The 20696-nt window shown below is 46.8% G+C and overlaps 1 protein-coding gene across 2 annotated transcripts in view; it reads right to left on the minus strand.

Moving 5' to 3' along the window:
• Window positions 1-20696, minus strand: part of Tsp74F (Tetraspanin 74F) — a 471288-nt gene that overhangs the window by 204830 nt on the left and 245762 nt on the right. For both annotated transcript variants that reach the window (XM_065439231.2, XM_070535925.1), the window contains one exon: window positions 5942-6054. The gene's annotated coding sequence lies outside the window, so the exon portion shown is untranslated. The remainder of the gene's footprint in view (window positions 1-5941; window positions 6055-20696) is intronic.

Raw genomic sequence — 20696 nt, forward strand, 5'->3', positions numbered from 1 at the left:
GTAGCGGTAAGTCACCTGGACAGGTAAGTCCCGTAGTTATCTGCGTGATGTCCTTGAATGTAATCGCTGCTTTGCGTTCATACATTATTTTATTTGCAGCTAAGTGCACGAGTGCACTATACTGGCAAGGGTTTTTTGACTACGTGCATTGTAATACGAGTGAAGAGAGTGAAGAAAGCGGGGAGAGGGATGCGTTCCCATTTTTGGGGGAGGAAGTAATGGTTGGTCAAGTGATTATACGCCATGACCTATTAGCTCTGCGCCCGTTACTAATTGTGAAGCGCCGCAGACATGAAACCAACGTGCGGTCCACGAGTCGATCGTATATAGGCGCCTGAGAATCCCGCGCGTGACACTGCACAGCGTACGGACGCTCTGGATGGCATTTGTCACGCGATGCGTGTTGCTACAAGACGTACTGGAGCTACATGGGCGCACGGCAATTGCAAATCAACGAACGACGTTGGCAACAGAGCGTAAACTTGCCGTCGTGGTTCAGTGGCTCTTGCTTCTGAGCACAAAGACGCGGGTTATGGTCCCCATAGCTCCCATAGCATACCAGTTTTTTATTGTTATTATTATTATTATTATTATTATTATTATTATTATTATTATTATTATTATTATTATTATTATTATTATTATTATTATTATTATTATTATTATTATTATTTTGAAATAGTGTATATACACTTGACCGGAAAAGGAAAGCGAGGAGCACGTTGGCAGCTAGCTGCCACCTGAAGGGGCACAACGCCTGCCTATACTCTTCAGAGAGGAAGGGACAGAAACACAGAAATGTAAGAAGATACAGAGGAGGCGAGAAAAGATGAAAGAAAGTGCAAGATGGCAAATGTCAAAGAACAAAGTAGAACACACAGTACAGGTCACGCACAGTAGGGCCGGTCACTGCAGGTCACGCTACCGCAGAATCAAACAAAAACCATAGCTTGTATAAAAACCCCTTTCGACTTTTTTCTAGTTGATACTCACCTAGCGTTTTCTTCATTTCATGTGGGAAGCTCGTTAAAAAAAATAAAGCAAGTTGCTCAACTCGATTTTAGCTGACTGAAATTATATCAGTGTTGTAGGGTTGCTCATGTATCTGAAGTCTGTTTCCTTGTTGTCTCTCCCCGCTTTTGATACAAGCGAGGCTCTAGAGTGTTTCTGTATGCCACCAGTGTGTCCGCCTCTTCTGGCATGGCATCTAGAAGTCGTCTTGTATGTACATACGCTTAGCCTTAGACTCCGTTTCAGGAGCCGTAGGGAGCGCGGTACGCTGCCTATCAGTGCGCACCCTCGCTACGAGCGCGCCAAGCTGAATCAAGAAGCCCTTCTGCGATGGTGATATTGCAGCTGCGATTGGAATGGAAGGAGAGCCGAGGGCCTTACGCCGAGGAACAGACTTCGCGCATTTGTATGGGTGGAGAGAGAGAGAGAGAGAGAGAGCTCGGTCGAAAGTGCCCGTATACGTTTGGCGGTATCGCCGGCCTTCTTCTTCGCGTACGTAGATACGTGTGCGCACACGCGATCCGTGCGGCTGAGTGAGGCTGGAGAGACCAACGACGACACCCACCAGCCTCGGATAGCGAATGGCATATCGGCGCGGCCTGCCCTCGGCCCTGTTCCCACGTTTCCGCGCGGTGTCGTCGGCTGTGTCAGCGGCTGGAGCTCGACAGGGGGAGCGACCATGGGAGCACGTGTTATATCGGTCTTATTATTCTTCGTCGCACTCCTGTATCGAGATTGTCCATCGCAGCGGTGGTTCGGCGGTTATCGTGAGGTCGCGGGTTCGTTTCTTGGCAGTCGCAACCGCACTTCCAATTGGGGGCGTGCGGCAGTGAGGAAAGCGACCTCTCCATTAAGATATATCAAGGCGTATTAGGAAACAGCAACCGGGGAAAGAAAATTAAACTGGGTCCTTGCAGATACGACGTCCCTCGTATGCCGTGCGTACCTTCGGTACGTTATATATTGCCTGTTTATGAATCCCGCATTTCAATTTCTTTCTAAAATTTTCCTTGCATCATTGGGGCACTATTTCATTTGAATCGTTGTTTCGATTGGCAAGAGAATTGCGTGAAATAAGATGGCAGCAGATTCTGGCTGTATGAAACTTTTGACCAAACGCTTGATGCGCGAGAAACTTTCATGTATACGATTTCAGAAGAGAGGTGATATATACATACACATTTACAATGACACAACCTGCAATGAAAACCGCTTATCGGGGTGAACTGCTTTTAATGATGAATACTGCTTCGTTTTGTAACAGTCGCTTGTACACTGCGCCACAAATGTAGGTGTGAAGTACAAGCCCGAACGATCCCCTCACACCTTAAAGTAAGTGTGGCGAACGTAAAACCCGGTTCTCTTCATGCCATATCTCTGCGCCTGACAGGGTCTTCGAAAGCGGGTGGCGTTACCACGAAGATGACATTGACACCAAGGCCTGAATCACTAAGGCTCCCGTTAAAAATATTTTAGGAACGGCGATCCCAAAGAACACGATCCTTGCATGTTGTTACAAAAACTTCCCTCCTATTTTCGATTGAGATGTAGCTGAGCAGGCGAGGTGACATAGACGAAAAGATATAGACAGCTGCTGTAAAAATTAGCCTGCTCTATTTCATGCCATTCGGCCTTGCTGTATCGCCTGGACAAATAGGAGACTGGGCTCGTTCGACAACAGTTCATGACGCGAAGACTTCGTGATGTCGTGATTGTACGGGCGGTCAGTGACGAGCTCTCAGTAATGAGCGGCGAGTGAATAACACGCAGCGAAGATTATAACATTCCATCCGCAATGCATAGCACATTTCCCTGCGAATGCCTTGTAGCGCAAATGCAACGACAGTGATAAGAGTCACTCATCGCAATCACTTCTTTGTACGTGAGGAAAGAAAATCGAATAACTTTGACAAAACGAAAAGACTTGACATGTGCAAATAAAGCCCCGAAGCCTTAGTGTCGTGTTGATTGAGACGCGCATATAAGTTCTCACTACAGAAAAGAAAAAGAAAATGATAGCTCGAGCAGGGGACATGTGTCTGACACATTTTGTAAATGTGCCAAGCGACATATGACCATTCCAATGTTGTAGAAGCGTATTCTTCAAAAACGTATTTCTTTCGGATAGTTGGTCGTTCATGTCAATTAAAGAAGAACGGCCCAAAACAAGGGGGATATTACTAAATAACTTTAATAAACTACTGTTTGTGAGGCACTGAAAGAGCGGCTGTCAGTTTGTGTTGCTCTCCGTGCAAGACCTGTGTGCGCCGCTCTTTTCAAGCGCTCTCCTTCTTCGTCTTACACTGAATCGGTTTTTGTCGAGTTACACACAGAATGCGCGGTGAGCTTCTGCATGTATCTGTATCTGTTATGTATCTTCTGTATACGCTCTGGCCACGCTGTGAAGACTTCATGATGTTAACTATTTCACTTCGCGGTATCTTGAGATAAATACCGACAATGCGCGCCCTCACAAAGCGCACAAAACACAGGCGCAGCATCACATATGCGGATATGTTTGTGGTAGCATCAAGGGGACCGTATTATTGGCTTTGTACATACGTTGCGTTTGCGCGCAGACGACAACACGAAACTACTGCTTAGCATGCTCAACATGGCGGCCACAGCGCGTTCTGCATCATATAGGACTTGCTGGGATTCGAACGCACGAAGAGTACAAGATCCGTACGCATTCGCGGAATTCACGAGGCGAAGTATAGTCTTCAAACAGGCAAATCGTTTTCTGGAACGCGAGTGAATGAACACGTGATCGCGTAGCGTCGTCCCACGCAGATGCAAGATTAATGCGTCTGCTTAACAGGCAAAAAAGAAAGCAGGCAGCTGATTGCGAAGAAAGAAAGCAAGGATAAAGCTCGCAGAAAAATACGCTCGTATCTCTAAAATGTGTTCACTGCGCTCGTTACAGCACTTTCTTGCATGGTGTTAGTACAAACAGCAACAGTTCTTGAGCAATCCAGAAACAGTGCGCTCTTAAGCATCGGCGCCAGGAAATTAGCAAAGTGTATGCGCTATTGTGCGCTGATTTTAGCTGCGAAGAGGAGATGTGGCAGAAGCGTTCGAGAAAGGAACGGATCGGCGATCGTAGGAAAAACTTACCTTGTGCGATTGCTGGAAGAAAGAATCAAGTTAATACACATAGCCCTATGCCTGCATATACACAACAGCAGCAGTTCAAGCTACCAACTACTTTAAACATCATGCTTTCTGGGGTTTTTTTTTGTTTACTCTTGCTTTTTTTTTCTCCTCCCTTTTTTTTTCTTTCCTTTATTGCCATGAATAATTTGCAACAGTTAGTGGTTTCAAATATATTAAAATTTAAAACAAAGCCCCACTGACCATGTAACGCGATATCTACGAATAACTGTCAGCGTGCAATTGCAAGTCGTACAGTGAGCGAATAACACGCGAAAATTATTTTAAATCGGGCATTTTGCTATGAACGCAAAGCCCAAACACAAATTATTCTTCATCTTCTTCATAATGATAATGCTGAGTAATTCCAAACACAGTGTTCTTAATTTCATGAAGAAGGAATTTTTTTTTTTTTGAGAGACAAGAAATAGCGACAAAAATGAAGACCGAAGCAAGGTGGCGTATCGTGCCAACAAAGTGTCGTTAACGCAGCACTGAAACGAAACGCCGTGGGGCATTCGATGGACGCGAGAACCTTCGGCACACTTGGCAGCGATGTGCCACGCGCAATAAGTGGATACGATAGAGACCTCGCATCACTGACGCTAATTGCTCTTAATTCCATCTAATGAAAGGGGCGCGCAGTATAACGACCGTTATTTGTCCTGGCCACTCGCACCAAGGACATGCTGACGATATTCCGTTTAAATAATTCAGCTCGAAAGGTATACAAAAAAGCTGTCGATACGTTTCACTTCGAGCACCATAATCACCATGCCCATGAAACGGATTACTCGAAACACCTGCAGATCATTTTTCACAGCAGTCACGTACACAACTTTTTTTTCTCGCTGCGTGCTGGCGAATTGCCCGACGATTTGAAAAAAACGCTCTTCTTTCCTCGCATTCCCCGCTTCTGTTTATTCGAGCACTGAACGAGCTTTTCGGGGGCATTACACTTATTTTCCTTGCGTTAAATCCGCGCCAATTTATCGGGCTGGCAAAGAGCACAGGTCGCTGTTGCCCCGCCGACAAACACTCTATGAGAACTTGAGCATAGAACGCAAGGCAACGCATGCATTCTTGGAACGACCGACGTAAGCGTAATTTATAAACGAGACAAGACGTTCGCCTTAAGATGGAGGCTTGAAGTGCACCAGCAGTGGCCAAATCGCGGACACCTAACTATACGTTTCGACAAGTATAGACTTGCCTTCGGCAGCGTAACACCTCAGAAAAAAAAAAGAGAAAGCACTGAAAGCAGTTGCAGGGTCTCGCACTATCAAAACGCGGTTATCACATGCACGTAGAACCCCAAAATTTAATTCTTATTCTTTCTTTTTTTCTCACTTTGCTTTCGGGGGGGGGGGGGAGGTCAGGTTGGCCCGCATTTGTTGTTGGAACGATAAAATTTGTGCGAAAAAAAAAAGACGGAGACAAAGCAGCAGATAAAAACACCACGCAAGTGCCGCTTGTCTGTAGCTCTATCTTGTGTTAGCTAGGCCTCTATACGCGTCGTCTTTTTTTTTCGTACTGCTTTCATTGTTCCGACCATAAATATAGACCTTCCTGCCCTCACAAAGACCCAAGCCTTCTTCCTAAACATTGGTCCCTGGCTGAGGATTCCGTTTTTTGGCCACTGTTGATCACTTCATGTGCCATTTCTCGTATCTCACGTCGAAGGTGAGACAGAAAAAGACTGCAGCGCAATGTGCTTTACGTTAAAACTTAAATGGTATGTTTTCGAGTTGGTGTTCTCTGGAGTCGACGTACTCACCTTGGGGCCGGCTGTCGGCGGCCGGCGCACGTGACTTGCCCCCCTCAGGAATGGCTGGTTCCTATGGTGCGCCCTCTGCCAGCTAGAAACACCTTCCCTCGGGATACACCTGCCTATAGAGAAAGGACACAAGACCAAAAAGGGCATAAGCGATGGCAATGAATGAATGAATGAATGAATGAATGAATGAATGAATGAATGAATGAATGAATGAATGAATGAATGAATGAATGAATGAATAAATGGTTTATTCATGCAATGCTCACACATATACGGATATATGAGTATATATACAGGAGGTCCCACAGCCCGAGTTTGTAAGGGGACCTCCTGTTACTGATTACAGAAACTTGGTGCAAGATTCAAATATAAGACCGACGGTGTTCAATCGTCAGAGGTCTGACGACCGAACACCGTAAGTCTTATCAGCGTACCTTGCACTGTGCTTTCCTAATCACCCCTCTTTCTCTCTGAACGGCTCAGCTAACGTTAGCTGGAACAAACGGTATTGCCGAAGCAAGGGAAGTCTTAGAGTGACCATTGCAGATATGAAATGACCGTGAGTTCAGCAATACGGTGTGTCGCTGCATCACTTGACTACTAATCGCATTACCTTCGACACTCATCGTGAGACGGGTTCTGTCGTAGTTCTTTATGCGCCTGGTTTATGGACGCGTTGACAGTTTGCCGTGGAATACTGAATCGCGTGCCTGCATGATAACCCACGGGTTCGTACGAGGCGTCGCGAAATCCTGTATATGTCTGAAAACTACTCGACTCGAAAGCTGCGCAACCTAAGCTAACAATCTGTGGTGTTGGGCTGCTGAGCACGAGGTCGCGCGATCGAATCCCGGCCACGGCGGCCGCATTTCGATGGGGGCGAAATATGAAAACACCCGTCTACTTATATTTAGGTGCACGTTAAAGAACCCCAGGGAGTCAAAATTTCCGGAGTCTTCCACTACGGCGTGCCTCATAATCAGAAAGTGGTTTTGGCACGTAAAACCCCATAATTTTTTTAAGCTAACAAATCCTCAAGTTCTGGCAGTTATCGGCGTGGGCAAACTAGATAGATAGATAGATAGATAGATAGATAGATAGATAGATAGATAGATAGATAGATAGATAGATAGATAGATAGATAGATAGATAGATAGATAGATAGATAGATAGATAGATAGATAGATAGATAGATAGATAGATAGATAGATAGATAGATAGATAGATAGATAGATAGATAGATAGATAGATAGATAGATAGATAGATAGATAGATAGATAGATAGATAGATAGATAGATAGATAGATAGATAGATAGATAGATAGATAGATAGATAGATAGATAGATAGATAGATAGATAGATAGATAGATAGATAGATAGATAGATAGATAGATAGATAGATAGATAGATAGATAGATAGATAGATAGATAGATAGATAGATAGATAGATAGATAGATAGATAGATAGATAGATAGATTTACACTCTGCTGCTTCTTTATTTATCACCGAGTTGTCGAATGCTATTTCGTGCACTCTGGTGCAGACCAGAACGGGCGTCCCATCAGCCATTACGGCTTTTATGGATATCGGAACGTCGATATCGTAGTAGTGCAGCTGGTTCGAGCGTCAATTTCTAGAATTAACTACCCAGGTGCGATACCAGCTGGGATGATTTGTTTTCTTCTAATATTTATGTTTATTTAATCGTTGTAGGGTTCACGTTATGATTTCATATTCTTGCAGACCGGGCAATTTTTAACAGTTTTGGCGTTGAGCACAGCATAAAATGCATATTTTGTTTTGTTTTTTAGTACGTTGTAGTCCGTCAAAATGTCGCTACTTCGAAGGTTGACGGGGACTCTAATCACTCCAGAGTTCTTAGCAACTTCGTCAAAACAACACATTGTGCCGCTGTGCACCCAGTGAAGCATTTGAAAGCAGCAGAGCTGACTATAAGCCTTGTCACTACATGAATGTGAAAGCACGTGTTAAAGCAATAATGGGAAAGCACAGTTGTTACGAACGTGTATATAGCAACCAACTGCTCAATAACGGCGGAAGGTTCTCTTCACGGCATAGTAACTCGCTTTGGGCGAAGCGCACTCACAGAAGATTCCACAAGACAGCAAGTTTCACTGAAAGCTCGCTGATGAATAAAAAAGTTTTCATTGGGCTCTATGCAAACTTTCAATTCTCGATACGTGGATCAGCGTTCTAGGAGTTGCACATTATAAGTTAATCCATTACTAGTTAATTAGTTCATCCTCGATCCTAAAGCTTCTCCGTTTGATTCTAGCACAGTGCAAAGAACTGCTGCAAATTACACTCACCGATTCAGGCTAAATATAGCCCGTTCGTTCTAAGAAATGCACGCAAGCATGCACGCATGCACACGTACACACGTGCAAGCACAATTTCACAGGGCAGCTTTGAGGCGCGACAACGATGACAGTGTTACAGTTTGCAAGCAGAAAGACCGAGCTGTACAAGAATAAGCGCACTACGTAACGAAGAATTCAACACGCAACTGTTGCCTCTCCACCCTGCTAATTGGCGAGAAATAGAAGACAAAAGAAAGCGCGACCCATTCACCACCTACGTCACCAGCATGCACGCGGCACGCAACAATTGATCCCAAGAGACATTGCGCAGCAAGTCTCTAATGAAATACAACACAATCATACACTGAAACCACGATTTCTTACTTCAAACACAACAAAGTGGTCGCACTGCCACCAATGCACATTGATGCGAGTAAAGAATGACTTATGCGCTCTTATTTAATACTCGCGACCACAACGTGGCGCAGTAAGCTATTCGTGGACTATAATCGAAGTGCAAAGGTCGCCCGAGTCACCGTTTATATCGCAGCCCCCCTGTGGAACCTCCTGCATGCACGCAGTGCTCAATTTCTCCCTTCTTTTGCTATTTTTGTTCCTCTTTTCCTTTATCCAGTGCACCGGGCATCAAACTACAAGCTTATCGGTTTAACCTCCCAGTATTTCGTATCCTTTCCCTCTCTCTCTCTCTTATGCAAGCAATCAAAGGGCAAGCAATAACAGTGCACTTTGCAAATCGACGAGAAGAAAGCGGCATCCTCTGACTACAGCCCGCGCGCGAAAGGTCCACACCAACACGCGAGGACCACGCAACGAATTCTCCCGCGTAGATGTTGAGCTGCAGCGAGGCCCACCGCGTGAGGCCTAGCGACGCACTCACGATTGCAGGCAGGGCACCGAGTCCTCGGCGTTGCCGGCCGTGCCCCTGCGAGCGTCGGTCAGCCGGCCCGGGCGTAGACTGAGACACACCGGCCAGGCCCTTGCTGCCCCGAACCGCGGCCGCACTGGAGCTGGTGGGCGCGGTCGGCACCGCCGGGACACGCGCCCCGGGGCTGGGCCCTGGCCTTTAACGCGATGTCCTCCCCCCCAACCCCTGCGCCTCGCTCGTCACCGGCGCGGCGGCCGTGGCGTGCTCGGAGGCCCGGGCCACGTACGAAGTATATAATGCCACCAGTACGATCCCGCGCGTGCTTGCGCGGGTCCCCTCGGCGTCACCCCAGCAATGTCGCGGCCTGCGACCCTGACGTGCGCTTGTAAATGTCAGCTTGTTTGGGGCTGGACTTGAAAGTTCTTAATTGCCAAAAAGAAATGCGAACGTTAACAGAGAAGAAAGGGGTGCTGGAAAGAAAGGTGACGTGGTTAGACGAAAAAAAGAAAAAAGCCTGACTTCTTTCTTTCTTTGTGTGCGTGTGTGGGCGTGTACGTGTGTGTGCGTCTGTTTCTTTTTTAAAATGTATTTCGAAACGAAAAGCGCACTGTGTAGGATTGTTGAAAGTAAAATTAATTACCGTTGTTAACGTCCCCAAACTACACTGTGGAGTACTCCGAATTAACTTCTGAATACGTTAATACACATATCTGAATAGAGATAAATCGAAGCGCGTGAGCCTTTGTTGCATTTCGCCTTCGTGGAAATTCTGTCCCCCTGGGCTGAGAACTCAACCCACAACCTCGGGCTCCGCAGCGGAACGCCTCAACAACCAGGCCACCGCGGCGGGTTTGTATATGGTTGTTACTGCTAACGTGACTACGCGTGTCATCAAAAACCGGAATGATATATCTACATGATGGCTCGAATTCTATATGACGAAGTGGTCAAAGGGCGGAAAGGTGGGGCTAATTACAACTCACAGTGGGCAAACCGCGTGTGAAGCTTCGTGAAGGGGTAAGTGTCTCTAACTTTGGGCCGTGGCCGGACCCAGTCTTCGAAGGACCTCACCCTCACTATTATTTCTGTTTCTTTTTTTCCTTTCGGTGACACTGCCGATTGCTGTATGTTCTCGGAAGGCTTCCTTATTTGGCGAGTGCTTTGAAGTACAGCCTTCTTTCTGCCACATGTCGAATCGTTCCTCTAACTTCTTATATGCTTCCGGGGTACGATCTTCGCCTATTTTCCGCTAAACGCTCGGCTGCTTCTCTTTTCTTCGCGGGCATTCCGGGAATCGCGGATACGGGTACCCTACGCTGCTCACTGCTTGGCCTGCAAGGGTGTTCCGCGCGTGATTTCGTGGGACGCCTTCGATCGGCGTCAATAGCACACCTGATTCGTGTTGTTTCTTCACCTAACAAACCCTATTTACTCGCGAACGTATACGTGGATCAGAAGGCTCAACTTGAAATACATTACATACGAATCATCACATCCAAAAGAAGGTATACTTTGCGGCACTACAGGGTAGGACAATGGAAATGACGTATGTGCCAGGCAGAGAAGCGAGAATGACTGCGGGCTCAGGCCGCAGGGGAAAGAAGTGAGGCTGGAGTGGCAGCGGCCAAGTTTATTGTCCGCTCCATATACCAACCGGTGGCCCATCTTCCTTTTTCTTTTCTTTTGCTTGTGTCATTAATGCAACGTTTGAAACGACGCGTGCTCGTCAAAACTCACAGAACTGCCTTTCAACGCAGTCGTCGAGGAGCTCACCCCAGCATGCGAGAAGGCGATGCCGTGCTAAATCACAAAGTTAAACTACGTAGCACACGCATGCGCTCGCTTCCTCACTCTTGAGGACTGGGCGATAAAGCGCCGGCGAGTTTATTCTTGCAACAATGAGCGCGCACACAGACGACGGCGCTTGCAAAATTCAAGCCTGTGATATCTGCGTCTCCTGAGCGCGCTCGTTCATAATTCGCCATGTCTGTCAGAAAGAGCGAGTGCGAGAACGATCAAACAAGAAGAAGAAAGGAGGCAAGGATGAGAGAGGGAAAGGGGCAGTCCGCGTCGGGCCGACGCGACCCGAGATTGCAGTCGCCGATCACCTGCCCGAGGTGACGTCACGCGTCGCCCCCCTTGACAGCGACGTCACTGCCGACGGCACGCTAAGGAGAAAGGGCAGCGGCGACCCGGAAGGTGGCCCCGTTGCTATTTATAGCCATCACTCTCGAACGACGGCCGACTTTCGCGGTGCTAGAGCGAGTCCCCAATCTTTCCACGCGCGCACACGGGCGATGAGAGTCCACGATGGACACTTTTAGCAGGGCGTATACGGCACTGTTTCCCAATCTAAGGGTCTCGATCCCGCAGGGAGGGCAGGGCGGTGGTTGGCATCACATTCGGCTGGGTGTCACAAAGCGCACCGGCAGCCCGAATAAATCCACTGGGTGGACATACCCACCTAGTGGACATGTCCATTTCGTCTTCTGCAGGAATTCTGACTGTGTGGGCTGGGGTACGCGTCAGAAGGAGGCAGGCGTCCCCAGCCAATCAGCAGTTCAGCAGTAATAGGAAACATTGGTTGCGCCTTCTAGAAAATCACATGTAAGAAGACAGGACAGGCGCCTGTCCTGTCTTCTTACATGTGATTGTCTAGAAAGCGCAACCAATGTTTCCTATTACAATGAACCAACTTGCCCAACAACGCATCCTGCTAAAGTTCAGCAGTAGGTGAAATGGACATGTCCACTAGGTGGACACTTGCAAAATAACCCCCCACCCCACGCTCTGCTATCCTGGGTGAATGGCTGTATCCGATCAATTGTGCGTCTCGACACGTCTAGGCTAATCATACCTTACTTTGTTTCGCAGGAAAAACTCACTTGGCTTCCTGTTTGTAGCGGTTTTCTTTTTCTTTCTTTGTTTTGCACCCATGTGACTTGCACAGTGAGTGACGAAAATTCGGCGTATTTATTTTTAGTATTATTTTCTCAGTATCCCTATTTAAGATAGTGCGACGTGTAGGGATGAACTTTTTCTGTTTCCACTGCCATAGTCAACCGTTTGTCGTTGTTTTATTTAGTCTGCGTTATTTGACATTTACTTCTTTCTGCAATGTTCTTCTTCCTCACTTTCATCTTAATGTTGCTATCTCCTCTTTCCTGACACGCAAGCGAGTCTTGCGTTCCTTTTGGCAGGTGTTGCGAGGCTCCTGTTTTCGTACTTTTCCATTTTATTTGTTACACATGCTGCAAGCCATTATATTCTTTTCATATCTTTCAAATCACGTAATGATGCTACAGCTCTACGAGGTCGCCCACGTTCACTAGTGTTTTGTTTCTATCGTCCAGTAAGGTACCACATTGGCTTTCATTTCATCCATATCATTTAGCTCTTGTGTAACAACCCCTGCTTATCGCTACTCCGACGACCCTCGTTTACCAGCGGACGTGTCTGCACCAAAGTCTCCCATCATGCATACAAGGTCCTCGCAGTATATTTGCCCTCGTTGCAACAAACACCCGTCATTAGAGGCCGATTAGAGCGCTGCATCGGAGTCTGTGAACAAACAAAATCTGTCGCGCAAGGATTGTTATCTCACATGGGCGCCCTATCCATCCATTCGCCCGTCAGACGGGCTCGCTCCCCTTCAGCACTCATGTTCCTATCATCATTTCGCCACCAATCTTGCGCGTCAAAGACGTCTTTGGTCAGGTCTGCCGGGATCTGCATTTTAAGTACTGGAACCACCGCGGGAATAAAAAATAAGAAAGAGACAAATGTTCTCCCATTTTCTCCGATTACATTGTTAATAAACTTTGTTGATTGTGCAGCGTCTGGACCAATATTTACAACCACAATTACGTGTCCGGGACCACACCACAACTTGAATCACCGAAGGCTGAAATCAAAATAAAGATTCCCGTTTCCGAGCGGGGATCAGCACATTTCGCTATCGCTAAATGCTACTACTACTTCCGTGATTTTCCTTCTGTCAAATGCGCCCCGCGTAATTCGCATTTAGCGGGACGAGGTAATTGCGACTGCGGAGAGTGTCGTCGACGTTTTTTTTTTTGTTTTCTTTTGTTTTCCTCGGGCACGTTGTTTTCGGGTCACGCGTATGCCGCTCCAGCGAGTAAACGCAATGATCGGACATGAACGTAAGCGCCGATTCCTGACGCAGGCGATCGTTCTTCGTTCTCAAGCGGGACATTCTCGCCCGCTAAGTGTTTTCCGCGTTCTTTCTCGCCAGCCTCACTATGCATCGAGGGGAAATGTGTCGTGTGCTCAAAGGGTAGAGGGGCACGGGGGAATGAAGTTTTGAAGACGCTTTCACTTTCGCTGTTAGTAAACGGCATCATCTTTTCTCGTTGTATGTTTCATCGTTATTAGCGTGCGCCTGCTGCTTCTTCAAAGAGATTGCGGGCATCCGGGAGAGCGCGACTTTGATCGACAGCTTTGACGTCTCCAACAAATGCATCCCTTCGAGCGGAGCGGTGAAAACTTCGCAGCAGTGCTCCCCCACCCCGCCACACCAACACTTCCGTTGGTTCCACCGACCGACTTGCTCGCCACAGGAGTTGGCCAGCGGCCACCCTCCGCTAAATGATCGCGCTCGCAACGCTGTAATTGAAAGGCCACTGACGCGGCGCATCTCTCCGCGCTGTAGGTCCCTCTCTACGGCACGTCAGTTCCCAGAGGCGGCTAAGGTTCTTTCTTTCTTTCTTTCTTTCTTTCTTTCTTTCTTTCTTTCTTTCTTTCTTTCTTTCTTTCTTTCTTTCCTTCTTTCTTTCTTTCTTTCCTTCTTTCTTTCTTTCTTTCTTTCTTTCTTTCTTTCTTTCTCTTGCTGATAGTGACGCACACAAAGCTGGAGCGACGGCTGTCGTATTACACAAACAAACGCCCTCTTTGTAGAAGCGCGCTCAAGTACTACTTGCTTCTTTTTCTTTTTGGAATTGCCGGAAGCATTTAAGCCATATAGAGTTCGTGACCTCCTGCAGGGCTCCCGGAGGGGGAGTCGGAGGCCCTACACGATGACATGAAGACAGGCAGGGAGCGCGTGCTGACAAAGCTGAAACGCACTGCGGTATCGCTCCTCTTTTAAGCCGCATAAAAGAGCATCGTGTATACGATGGCGGACAAGGGAAACTTGAAGAAGAGTTTCTTCAATCCGTGGTGTCCCAGATGCAAGAAGGTGTCGCAAACACGTGTCCAATCTGTAGGGTACGCGAGCTTGAGAATTTGACCGAGTTCCAAAACTCCAGCGTGAGCTCGCGCCCTTGTGAATAGAACCTGATAGCTGCTTCGGTTCTCGAAAGTGGTATACACAGTGGGCACCGCTGTGGTGCAGATTCGGTAGCTCCATCGCCGCAGTCGTCACCTAGATGATGCATGGCTCGGTATTCAGCTGCTAATAGATGCCGTGTCATGTCGTCTTTCCTGCGCGCGCTGATGTAACAGTCAGCTTTCAGACACTGCTTGTTCACTAGGTCTCAGGACAAGTGTCCACAACAGACACCGGAGAGCTTGCCTTGCTGTCATAGAACACGGACCATAGCTTGTGACAGTTCTTGAATAATGAATTCCAGAGAAGCACGGAGGTCTGCAGTTGTCTGTGACGTCGAATGAGATGTATTGAATCTTCACTGGAGAGACCATTGCACTTTCTGAGCTTATATGCAGTGAAAACCAAGCTATCCAGGCCTGCAAACGTACTGTATGATAAAAATGGACTATGTGTGATGAGTTAGCACTTTGGTGGTGCTTCATGCGGGGTATATTCGGTTCCGTGACTAAGCCAAGTATGTCTACTACCTCTAGGTAATGAGAAGCCAACAAACAAAGACACCAAGGAAAACATAGGGGAAATTACTTGTACCTACTTATTGAATTAAAGAAATAATAAATTAATGGCAATGAAAGCGGAGGAAAAAATAACTTGCCGCAGGTGGGGAACGATCCCACGTGTTCGCATTACGCGTACGATGCTCCGCACGCGTAAACGTAAGCACGCGTAAGCACGTGCAAGCGATGCATGCAGAGCACCGCACGCGTAATGCGAAGAAGTGGGATCGTTCCCCACTTGCGGCAAGTTATTCTTTATCCACTTTCATTGCCATTAATTTATCATTTCTTTAATTCAATAAGTAGGTACAAGTAATTACCCCTACATTTTCCTTGGTGTATTTGTTTGTTGGCTTCTCATGATATGATTAATAAAAATCGGGCCCTAAGTTAACCCTTTTCTTCTCACTAACTCCAGGTGTAACTCTAGATATTTTCGGGTCCAGTCTGCCGCCATTCGTACACCTCTACCGCGCCGTTATCACCCTGCGGTTTCATCGTGCGTGTGGACCGAAAATTTATAGTCGCCGTACGCTTTGCTTGTTTGTGCGATGAGAAGCAGCGGCGGCCATTTCAGAGCAAGAGTTTCTGTTCACTCCAGTACGCTGTGTTTTTCTCACATCTTGCTTCAGAAACGAACAAACTGTTGGAAAGAAAATGTCAACCCATCCCACTATCGCGAACAACACGTGCGGAGAGGAGGAGGTGTTGCCCGTGATCCTTAAAGCGCACGTAGTGGCGATGAACGTGTCCCAGCATTTGACAATTATGACCGCAGCTTGGGTAACACACGCCCAGCGTTCGGTCGCACACGTCTGTGCGCCCGCCTGTAGGCGCCCTTCTTTAACTAGTGCTACAGCCAACGCACAACAAAGAATAATTTCCTTTATTTCAAAGCATCATTGCGTTTGTATACTAGTAAAAACCTTTTTAGAGCGATACCCCACTTTCGTTGTTCTCTCGTCCTTGCGGTTTGTCAGTTTCTGGCCATTTACTGCCTCCTTGGGAAACTGGGTGCCACTAGGTGCTACTAGGCACCTAATGAAAGTACCAGCGAGTGGGCTTATAAAATAATTGCATGTTGACCAAGTATATCCACCTCTGTTCTGGGTAACAAAAAAAAAACTTCCTACATAAAACCTGAAGATGTAATGTCGTCTAACACTCATCTCTAAAGTAGCCCAATCAGTTAAGTGAATCGTCCTTAATGGATGCTTTGATTTACTGTATATTCTTTGATTTAGCCACTCAATGTGTGTTTGCGGGTATGTGCCCCTTCTTGGCTAATCCTCCAGAATGGGCTTATCCCACTACGATGCCTACATAAAATACATAAAATACCAAACCAGTATTTCTGTGACATCAAATAGGCATCATCAATGACCAAAGCTTCGCTTCACGTTGATCCCAACGTATGCGTTATATCTGCATGCAATGTCGACATGGCCGGATGAAAGATGTGTCAGAAGAAAATGAGATGGAAGAAAGAAAAAAAGAAGAAGGCGTGGAGATTTATTTAAAACTATTGTGAAAAACAATAAACATGCAAATTATATAAATGTGTAATATCTATATAAATATTGTGTGTATGTATTACTACATAACATAATATGCTGAAAGATGCTTACGAAGCTATCCCGTACAAAGATATTAATCCAACATTTTTCTAGTGGATTTTTTTTTACTTACAAACACAGTGTGCGGTAGGTTCACTAGGGTTCAAGTGGTGCAGTTCAGTGCATTGCGAGCACAAAACATAGAAAAAAGTTGGAAGGTGATTCGAACTACAGTTGAAATCGATGAAAGGCAATGTGTTCTTCAAAAAGTTGGAGCTGAGATTGCTGTATATGAACCGTATGATTCATTGTGAGAGCCGCGCTGGGAAGACAACATGTGATCGACGTCAACTAGAGCTTAAATTGCCAGCTTTGTGTCATCATCATGATCACAATCATCGTTAACAGCATAATGATTGTCATCAACATTAGTGTCGTTACATCACGATCATATTCATCGCCATCATCATCGACGTCATCGTTATCATCATCACCATCATCAGCTTTGACTTAGACTGCATAATCTTCGGGATCGGCTCATGAAAGAGGCTGGAAACAGACGCTAGAAACAGATATACCCGATTCGGAAAAGTAATGGTTACTCGCCAAGGAAGATACTGTCTTTAAAAGCATAGCACGCTCCAAAAATGCACTACAGATTGTACTTTCGCCGTGTTGCGCTAAGTGTGAGATTTTCTTTCGAAACTTCGTGCTTGAGAAAAAAAAAAAAAGAATACAATATCGCACGCGAGGCGAAGTCGGCAGACTCGAGGAACAACATTTCGACTCCCTCGTCGCCAATGCATTCCTTCGCGGAGCGTTCTTTTTTTTTCCTTTTTCTTTTCTTCGCTTCTTTTTCTTCCTGAAGTGAACACTTAAAGGCCGCAAGTTCTTTGACCACTAATGACTGGAAACTATTGATCCTTGTAACTTGCAAACTACGGGCTAAACCCACGTAGGCCGCACAGCCAAGCCGTGCATTAGAGCTCCTCTGACTTTCCATTCGTTTTAAAGTTTTTTTTATTTATTCTTGCTCTTTTTTTTTTTTTAGTATACTGCCGCCGTGGAGTGGCTGAGATCATCGCTACCCATCGTGCGAGCTGGGCCAAGGGCGAGCTGTTCAATTATTCAGGAGGCGCAGTTTACAGAACGGGGAAACAACACGAACGGCTTCGCATGACGTCACTCGTTTCGGTGACGAGAAATGGAAGCGATGGGGGATGCGCCGCGCTTACTTCGACGCTCGGCAGAGAACGTACTACTACGGGGCGCACAATAGGAATTGCAGATTGCGCGCCATTTCGGAGCTCTTACATACCCGGCTTTGAATATGAATATATTTTGCACTTACACGGGAGTCAGCGACAAGAGGAGGAAATAGAAGTTCACAGCGGAGAGACGTGGCCGCGACGTAAAGGTACACAAAGTGTCTTGTAAACGACAAGCCTGCATTTTCTCGTGATATCTGAGAGCTAGTCTATCGCTAGCTTCTAGTTTTCTAGTGTGTGTATATATATATATATACACGCATCGCGCGTGATGTCAGGAGAAACGACTCTCTTATTTTATCTTGCTTCTTCCTCGATGATGTAGCGCCGGATTTTAGCCGGCGGCGAACACGCGCGTGACTGGAAAGGGAACAACGAGATTCAAATGGCATGCATGCGATGGAGCGCCGACATGATTGAGAAGACGTCGTTGCGAACGTCGCTGCCGCCTTGCGCGCCCTCTGGCACGATTGGCAATCAGACTTAATTCTCCCGGTCACTGTCTATATCTGTCAAGGCAACAGAAAACCGGTAAGAATGAAGATGGAGATATGGAGAGGGGGGGGGGCGCAAACTACACATATTTCGGTTGGAAACGCGCAGCAAAACGAAACGCGATTGCGACAGAACGCGTGCGTAATGTCTTCATTCGCTGTCTTAAGTGCTCCGCCACCAGAATATAGACTCTCAACGCCTGAAGTGATCGACAGCCTTCGCGCGCATCCGCGAAGCCGAAACGGCACGTGTTTTCTCTGGACCGTGCCTTTTAGTTGTGCTGTAGATTCGCACGACGAAAGCGACGCATTTCCACGGGCATGTGTGTAGGTGATGAAAAGACGTGTACGCGTGAGAGAAGGATGGCGAGAACGGCAACAGGAAGACAAAAGACGAAGCTAAAACGTTAAACGGCACTGAACGTACTCTGCAGCGCGCCCGCGGGCTCGGTAACCGAATGCTGACTCCAATTTTTGAGTCTTAGTTCGCAGGCGCATGCTGCACGTGGCGCGTGCAAACTCAGCAAGAAGATTATTATAATATACTAGGTCGCGCCAGTCATGGTCCGAAATCGTGAGGATACCAAGTTTTACTCACTGGGCTTTTTCGCATATAGCATTCATGGGCAAAGCAGTGAGGCTGCAACATGGTAGCCGAGTGTGAGCATTATTCTGTAATGTCCCAGCTTCGCGTAGCGCTCCACGAGCAGAATTAGAGTCGTCGTCAGGGGCAAGCTAGTAACAGAAGCATGGCTTGCTACCTCATACTGGGGCATATGTAGACAGAAGATGCAGCACAGAGAGAGCTCATGAGCAGATGATATTTGCAATATTGATGGCAGTGGGGTAACTGGTATATTCATAACTTGTTGCTAAAATAAAATAAAGAGATACTCAGCGTGTCTCTGACCCAGTGAAGCGCGCTCGAAGTCTGGTAGTGCGCAGTGGGGCGTTTTGCGCAACAGTCGCAGCCAGCGTCCTACTAACGAAGACAGCTGTCTTGAATGCATCACTGAACGAAGCCTTCACGGTATCGGCTCGGTTTGTAAAGTTCCTTCGCGGGAGTACTACAAAACAATAATCACGCCATCGCCGTCTCTCGTCGTTCACACAATTGCTTGCCTTACATAAAGACGTTGGGCTATCTGGTAACGCCTTGCAGAATCTCGAACCTGCTAAATTCTTTACATTACGTCGCTTCCCACAGTGTGTGAAATCTGCGTAGGATTGATTGATTGATTGATTGATTGATTGATTGATTGATTGATTGATTGATTGATTGATTGATTGATTGATTGATTGATAATTATTAGACCCTTATGCGATCATCTCGATGCGCAAAGAGACGTCTTTAGTGTGTCGAAAATAACCATGTTGACAACAGAGATGATCGCTCGGTGTAATTAGTCCTACTTCAAATAACAAAATACACGAACCAATTTACTGCCTTAAGAATAGCATAACACGCGTGGAAGCATTCGATCGAGTGTGCAAAACACGCTTAGGAGAAGTACTCTTTTACTGTAAACGTGTGCACAACACCTTGCTATACGGGCCGCTATGCCTCTCAGATACGCCAACAACAGTACTTGCTCTGCATGCGCATGCGAAGTTTGCGCTTGTACAAGGCACGGTTTAAGTATTCTGCGACGAGCACACCCAACGACACGGCCTTGCAAGGCATTTCGTGACTAAAGGTTCACAGCGACAAAGTAGATGGGCGCCGTCCTTCTTTTTTTTTTTTTCTTCCAACCAGGAAAAAGAAAAAAAAAGGTGTCCCCCGCAAGCTCTGTAGAAGGTATAAATTTTGCCAGAGCGAGAAGGCAGAAAAGCTTTTAGGAGAGAACCAGCGAGCGGTACGCAGATTGTCCGGGGCAATTTGAAGCAAACGCTAATCCAGTAACTGGCCTAATACATCGGTAATGACCTGTCTCTTTTGCATAAAGAATGGCGAAACCCGTTTGGAACTTTGGCATTTCCATAGCCTTCGTCCTTTTTACTGGCTCGTGACCCTGTTTCCCGTCGAACGGATAGCCGCCATAATTCTTTCCCGCTGGAACCTCGCAGCATTCATCAGAGGGGCGTTGCGAACACGTTTCGGCTCCAATAAATCGACGCGAGCGCCCCGCGCGGCGCCTCGAGACCGACACGCCACATTGGTTTTCGGCTCCACTAACTCACGGTACAGATGCATGCCGCAGAAACGCTGATGGGGCGAACGCTGCGCTGCAGTCCTTTTATTTCTCACGGCGCGCGCGCAGATAGCGCATTATACAAGTGAATATAGAGTACATGCGGTGTCTGTGGCGTCAATATATCAGTGTAGTGGACGGCCTTGCGAGCCATTGTACTTAAAGGGGCGATAAATTTTCCTCCGACCC

The sequence above is a fragment of the Dermacentor albipictus genome, chromosome 3 (assembly GCF_038994185.2).
Source record: "Dermacentor albipictus isolate Rhodes 1998 colony chromosome 3, USDA_Dalb.pri_finalv2, whole genome shotgun sequence".
In the NCBI taxonomy this organism is placed as follows: Eukaryota; Metazoa; Arthropoda; class Arachnida; order Ixodida; family Ixodidae; genus Dermacentor; species Dermacentor albipictus.